A 7,230-nucleotide genomic window follows, 5' to 3' on the forward strand; every position below is an offset into this window, starting at 1 on the left:
CTTCAGCCCCTCATCCCTCGGTCGGTCGGTGAGCCTGTCGTGGGTGCGAGCGGAGCGTCGGGGTCTGACCGCCTCCTGCTGGGGCCTGCGCAGTCTTCTCTCTAGACCCGCTCTGAGCTCCCGGCACCAGGGCTGATGCTCCATGTGGATGTGGGGTCTGCCAGGAGCCGGCGGCAATCTCTCAAGAGCAGGGTCAGGTCTCCTGCCCCGCCCCACCGACTCAGAGACGTGTGCAGGTGTGAGCAGGTGTGAGCAGGCATGTGCAGGTGTGAGCAGGCATGTGCAGGTGTGTGCAGGCGTGTACAGGTGTGAGCAGGCATGTGCAGGTGTGAGCAGGCATGTGCAGGTGTGAGCAGGCATGTGCAGGTGTGAGCTGCAGGTGTGAGCAGGTGCGTGCAGTTGTGTGCAGGTGTGAGCAGGTGCGTGCACTTGTGTGCAGGTGTGAGCAGGTGCGTGCAGGCGTGTGCAGGCGTGAGCAAGTGCGTGCGTGGGTGGTGATGAGCAGGCATGTGCAGGTGTGAGCAGGCATGTGCAGGTGTGTGCAGGCGTGTACAGATGCATGCAGTTGTGAGCAGGTACGTGCAGGCATGAGCAGGTGCGTGCACTTGTGTGCAGGTGTGAGCACGTGCGTGCAGTTGTGTGCAGGCATGTGCAGGCGTGAGCAAGTGCGTGCGTGGGTGGTGATGTCATAACGCTCCATCAACACCCCTGTTAAAAAAGCCGTTGACCATAGGGACTTGCTACCAAATGGTGCCAGGCTGGGCCCCCCACTCTCAGTGGGGGCGCGGCAGCTGCTCTCTGTCTCGGGAGGCCCACCATGTTTTGAGGAGAAACGAGGCCGAAGGGAGGCGCACCTGCTGCCGATCCTGCACGGCGGGGACAGCTGACAGGGTTCGTCCCCGCGGCCACAGGTCCCTCGCGAACGTGACTGCACTCCGGGGTGTCTTTCTGGCGGGCGCAGTCGACGTGTCACTCGGGGCCATGTCTGAAGTTGGGAAAGGCTGCGAGGTGGTGAGCCGGGTCCCTCGCCTCCTCTCCGTCCTCGGTCACAGCGGAAAAAATAGCCGCCTCCTTCCACCCGGGGGACTCTGATGTCAGAGTATACAAACGAGAGAGAGGATTCCGGGCCTCAGGTAACTCTATGATGCAGCGATGACTGATAAACGGACGAGTATCTGTCACATTATGGCTCGAGGTTTGCCAGGGAAGCCAGAGAGCACTGCATTGTTACTGAGTAATCAATTATTCAATTAACCTTCCCATTGAATATATATTTGATACAACTTTCTGAAGCCTCAGCTTTAAAAGGTTCCCATTGATTGAAAGTTTCGAGGCCACAGGGCCTGACGGTTGGACTTGTGCTCTCGTGATGGACAGTGGAGGCCGCAAATCACATGCAAATATGTCAGATGCTATGAGTTTCCAATGACAGGGATACAATGATGATGCTGGTTTTGTAGATGAGTATATTTATGTGAGTGTATGTGTGTGCATGTAGATATATGCATGTGTGTGCATATGTGTGTGGGGTGTGCATGGAATATATGCATGTATGTGTGCATGCGTGTGGGTGTATGCACGTGGTGAGTTTCCAATGACGGGGCTACAATGACGATGCTGGTTTTGTAGATGAGTATATTTATGTGTGTGCATGTGTGTGCATGTAGATATATGCATGTGTGTGTATATGTGTGTGGGGGTGTGCATAGAACATATGCATGTGTGTGTGCATGTGTGTGGGTGTGCACGTGTGCATTGGGTGTGTTCACACGTGTCGGGTGTGCATGGAATATGTGCATGTATGTGTGCATGCGTGTGGGTGTATGCACGTGTGCATTGGGTGGGTTCACACGTGTGGGTGTGCATGTGTGTGCATGTGTTGCACACATGTGGTCTCTGCCTCCCACACACGCTCCCTCACCCTGTGCACGCCTGGCTTCGTTTAGCGCCAGTGTTGACCAAACACAGGCAGTCCGACGCGAGCGCAGCGTTCCGGAGCGCGGCTGCGCCGTCTCAGTGGCCCCGGGGGCTGGAGGACTCACCGCGGGGAAGTCTTCTATTTAAACAAGATAAGAGACCGCGATGCTCTCAAATGCAAAAATTAAATTGCATGAGGCTTGGCCTTGCGAGCGGAGAAAAGGATTTCAATCCAAGGGAAGTCTCTCCTGCTCTGGTTTGCCCCCGTTCACTTTTCCGGAATCTTCCCAGGCACCCGTAGGTCTGTAAGGGCCCACACGACTGCTTCTCTCCACGCTGCCTCTCCCCACGGCAGCTCGTCGTCCGTGTGCGGAATCCAACAGGGATCGTAAGTCAGCAGGTGCAGAGCGAGGTTCGGGGAAGCTTCGGGGCGTGTCGCCCCAAAAGGGTGCATCTGGGCAAAGGGCCCCTCGCCCACCAGGGCAGCGTCCCGTCCCCACTGGCACGGGGGGGGGGGCGAGGTTCCTGGAGGCCGAGGAGGGATCCCCGTGTCCCGTGGATGCGACAGGTGCGCGCACCCTCACCAGCGAGCCCACTGCTGGGCCTGCATCCGAGGACCACGCTGACTCGCAGGAGGGAGCTTCTGACCACCACGTTTCTCCCCAAGGACAGGGGTGAGTGGCACCCGCCAGGGCCCACAGGAAGGTCACCGCGGAGCCAGAGCCCAGGCGGTGAAATGGGGAATCTTTGGTGAAAGGTTAGATGCTGACACGTACATTTTATAAAAACCTATCATGTCGTTACGCACAGGAAATACTTAGCAAGCTGTTTGGGGAAATATATGCGGGAGCCTCAGTTTATTGATCGGTTGGTTTTAGAGCGAGAAGGGAGGGAAGCGTCGATGTGCGCCCGCTTCTTCACGCATTCACTGGTTGATTTTTGTCGGTGCCCTGACCGGGGACCGCGCCCACATGGGTGGTGCGTCCGGAAAATGCTCCAACCCACTGGACTGCCTGGCCGGGGCCGGGGGCATCCGTGTTCTGGAAACATTACGTAGTGACACACATAGAATCACTCAGAGCGAAAGCCTTTAGCGAAAGGGTATACTTTGAAGCACAAATTTCTTGAAAACATACAGTTATGTGTAGAGTTGTGCACAGGAAAACTTATCTAGCCCCCCTTCCACAGTGGCTCTCCCTCAGCTGTGGTTCCTGGGTCGTCCCCCCCTTCCCCCCGGAACACGGTCCTCATCAAGATATTAGCAAAGAGTTTCTGCCCCGAAAACAGCGTCCGCAGGCGGGCCTGACCTCCCGGGTGCAGAGGGCGCCAGTAATCGGGGCCTAATGATTTTGTGCATTAAGCCGCGGCTTGTGTTGGGCCCTGGCGGGGCCCAGTAATTTAAGATCACTCATTCTGCACATTCCGCTCCCATTAGGTTACATTGTTACCGAATAAAGACGGGTATTATGTTGCCCCCATAAAGGGCAGAAGTGGCCTGAATTTTATCTGCTGAACGAATCAATCTGGATTATGTCAGCTGAAAAGAATTGCCGGCCGCGGCCCCTCCCGCCGACGGATGGGGGACAGGGTGGCTGAGCCCGGGTGTGTGTGTGTGTGTGTGTGTGTGTCTTTCTTTCTTTTTCTTTTTTTAATGTATCTGTGAGTTCTGAATACGGGGCCTCAGATAATACCGCGTGGTGACTGACGGGGGCCTCTTCCCTCCGGGTTGTCAGCGAGGAGTCCCGCAATTATCATTTCAACGCGGCGTCTTAGGGGGTCAGTGGGGGCCGGGGGGCCGGTGCCCGGGTTAATGCCGCGTTGTGTGTGAGCCGCCAGCGGGGCTGTGGGAAAAAGACGGCGGTAATGAGAGCGCTCAGCAGCCAGGGGAGGGAGGGGCCTGGCGGGATGTGAGCTGGGCCTCACGGGCTGAACGAGGGTGATGGAAGTCATAAGGCCTCCTTAAAGGAAAAGGGGATTTAAAAAAAAACATACAAAAAAAGGACTAGTTCCCCTGGGGGAGGAAGAAAGCACTTTTAACCCCGACTGCATCCGGCTCCTGCGGGAGCGGAGCTTAGACTTCCTGAGACGGCGGGCACGCCTTTGAAATGGGAGCGCGCGCAGGACAGTGGGCGCTCCCGTCCGTCCAAGAAAACCGGGTCCGACTTCCTGTCTGTTCCTGCGAGTGTCTCTGCCCATGAGGGTCCGAGGGCAGCCATCGCCGGCCTTCCCGCCTTCCCTCGGGGACCGGCCCTCGGCCCTCGGCCTGCAGCAATGTTTGTGGCCTTTGAACTGACTCCCAACAAAACCCAGGGCGGCTCCGTGTCCTGTTTGCCGGGAAGGAAAACCTTGGAAACCCGCTCCTCGTTAGGATAAGGTGCCCGTCTGCAATAAGTTGCCTAAAACGACAGAACTTGTCGCCTTTCCCGGGTCCCCCCTCGCGCCTCCAGCCACCGTCCTGCGAGCCCTGGCAAATATTTACCTTGGCAGTGAATAGACTTCGCTAATATTATTGTGCTCAGAGTCGCTACATTTCCACTCCGCAGACCTAATTCCGCCATCTGCAAGGCTCCAGGTTTTATAATACTTCTAAGCTGTTTCTAATCTATTTTTACTGCCTTGTTCTGTCCTGAAATGTCAGAGAATGCAGAATAGGTCTTGGAATTAACATGACAGTTAAGAAACTTGGCAAGGTTTAACGCAGACCGTGACATTAACAAAATACAAAGGGGCACGGAGAAATTAACATTAATGTATGCTTGCAGACACTAAAAAAAAACCTATATGTCCGCCATCAGGGAATTAAGAAATAGGCATGTTTTTAGGGTGATGCTATTAAAGACAGATCTTTGCTCTGAAAAGAAATTTCCATATGAAAAGCGAGTTACTAAAAGTGAGGCCGTAATCCCTTCTCCGGAAAGAACAACAGGTTCACGGGCCAGGTCAAGTAGGCATATGGCTGTCTCCGCTGCCAACCCCCCTCCCCCATCTCCCAGGCTTCTTTAATCTCTGATAAAACTGCTTTGAAAGCACTAATAGCGCTTTCTCACAGCTGCGAGGGAGATCGGATGATAGATGTACCTAGAAGGGGGATCGTTTGTTTAGATTCCCAGATTGAAAAAATAAACCGCACCAGGCCCACACTTCGTGTCACCATGGGAAGGCTGCAAACACAGCTTATCAGGGCGGATCCATCCGCCTCGCCCGCCTCTGCAGCTGCCCACGGCCGCCCTGGCTGTCCGCGGTGGCTGCGGGCATGGACGCTGTGGCCAACCTGACCTTGGGCGGCTGTGTGAGGGACGCTCTGTGACGCGGGAATGCGGTCTTGGCGTTGGAGGGATGCCAGCCTGCTTCCTAGAACACGGGGTGGAGGTCAGGCTCTGATGTGCTCTGTCGAGGGGCCCAGACCCTGGCCCCGCCCTTGCTGTGTGACCTCGGGCCAGTGACTCAACTTCTCTGGTCTGGGATTCCTCATTTGAAAACGGGGGAATAAAACGACCTACCTCCGGGAGTGGGTCTTACAACAGCACAGTCCCACGTGGGTGAATCCCTGCCACACAGTGAGCTGGATTTCCCAGTGGTTTGTATTGGTTCTTGCTTTGACTCCAGGAGTGGGGACACTCGGGAGGGGCGAGAGATGAAACCTGGGCCTTTGTGGGGTCCCTGCAGCTGGCATCAGGGAGCGTCCTCTGCTGTAAACCGGACCCCGAGTGCACCCCGACACCTGGCTGTGCCTGGGCCCCGCAGCGGTTCACACACCCACTCCAGCCTCCGCTTCCCCACCTGTGAGGAGGGCACAGTGGCGTCTCCGGGGGTTCAGGGAGAGGGAAGTGACTTGATCAAGAGGAAGCCCTTTGGGTCTAGCAAACCACAGCTGATGCAAAGAGGAAGTTGAGAAACGAGAAGCGGTGCAGCTTTAAGGGCTGTGTCGGATGCTTGGTGGGGCTGCAGTCTGCAGGCGGCGGGGCAGGCCAGCGGGGGGGGCAGCTCGGTGCAGCCATGAGATTCGGGGTCTGGGCCCGAGGACCCCCTCCAGCCTGTGCTGGCGCCCCCAGGGGTCCCCTTACTGGGACAGACCCCCCTGGAGGTGGCTCGTGGGGAACCTGGCTGTTCAGAGGCTGTGTGGCTGCCCAGAAGGGTCAGGGGTACACTCAGGATCTTTGCTCTGGAAGGCATCTCCATGCCAGGTCAGGCCCCAGGGACCTAGCCAGGTTCCTCCTGGGCACAGGCTGGTGGGGTGCACAGCAGTGTGGGGAGCATTGGGGTCAGAGGTCTGAGGGATAGAGAGGGGTCACTGGCCAGAGGCAGACATGCCACAGACACGCATGTGCAGGCATGCCACAGACACATATGCAAGCATGCCATAGACACACAGGTGCAGACCTGCCACAGACACATGTATTCAAACATGCCATAGACCAGCCGTGGGCAAACTACGGCCCGCGGGCCGGATCCGGCCCGTTTAAAATGAATAAAACTAAAAAAAAAAAAAAACCGAACCCTTTTATGTAATGATGTTTACTTTGAATTTATATTAGTTCACACAAACATTCCATCCATGCTTGTTCCGGCCTCCGGTCCAGTTTAAGAACCCATTGTGGCCCTCGAGTCAAAAAGTTTGCCCACCCCTGCCATAGACACACAGGTGCAGGCATGCCATAGACACGCATGCCACAGACACGTATGCAAGCATGCCATAGACACACGTGTGCAGACCTGCCACAGACACGTGTATTCAAACATGCCATAGACCCACGTGTGCAGACCTGCCACAGACACCTGTATGCAAACATGCCACAGACACACGTGTGCAGGCATGATCGCTGGCTCCCCTGCGCTCAGCTCCAGGCGATGCTGTGCTGAGGCCCAGCTCCTCCCATCAGCAGGTGCACCTGCGCCCCCATCGCTAGGGAACAGCCAGCGCTGCTGTTCTCACCTCCGGCCACCAGCAGGTGGCAGTCTCTGCACAGCAATGGCGCCCAGGCTTGCCTTCAGGCTAAAATACAGGCCACTGCTCCCTGTTCTGAGCCTTGGGTGGGTCCTTCGGGAACAGCCCTGAGTCCTGGCCGGAGGGGACCCAGGAGCCCCCCGGGGGGTAAGGGGGGCTGGAGCTGTCACTGCTGTAGTCCCTGCTCTCAGAACTGGGGCCTAGAGACACCTTTTAATTTCTCCCTTTTTTTTTTTAAACCAAACCTGCCCACATTTTAAATCCAGGGGACTTGGAGCACATCAGGCTATCTGTGGAGAAGTCAGAGATATGGTGGCACCGGACTCAGACTCATGTCCCAGACACAGGGCCAGATGCCGAGTGGCCTG

Source organism: Myotis brandtii, unplaced genomic scaffold, assembly GCF_000412655.1.
Source record: "Myotis brandtii unplaced genomic scaffold, ASM41265v1 scaffold35, whole genome shotgun sequence".
NCBI classification, from domain to species: domain Eukaryota; kingdom Metazoa; phylum Chordata; class Mammalia; order Chiroptera; family Vespertilionidae; genus Myotis; species Myotis brandtii.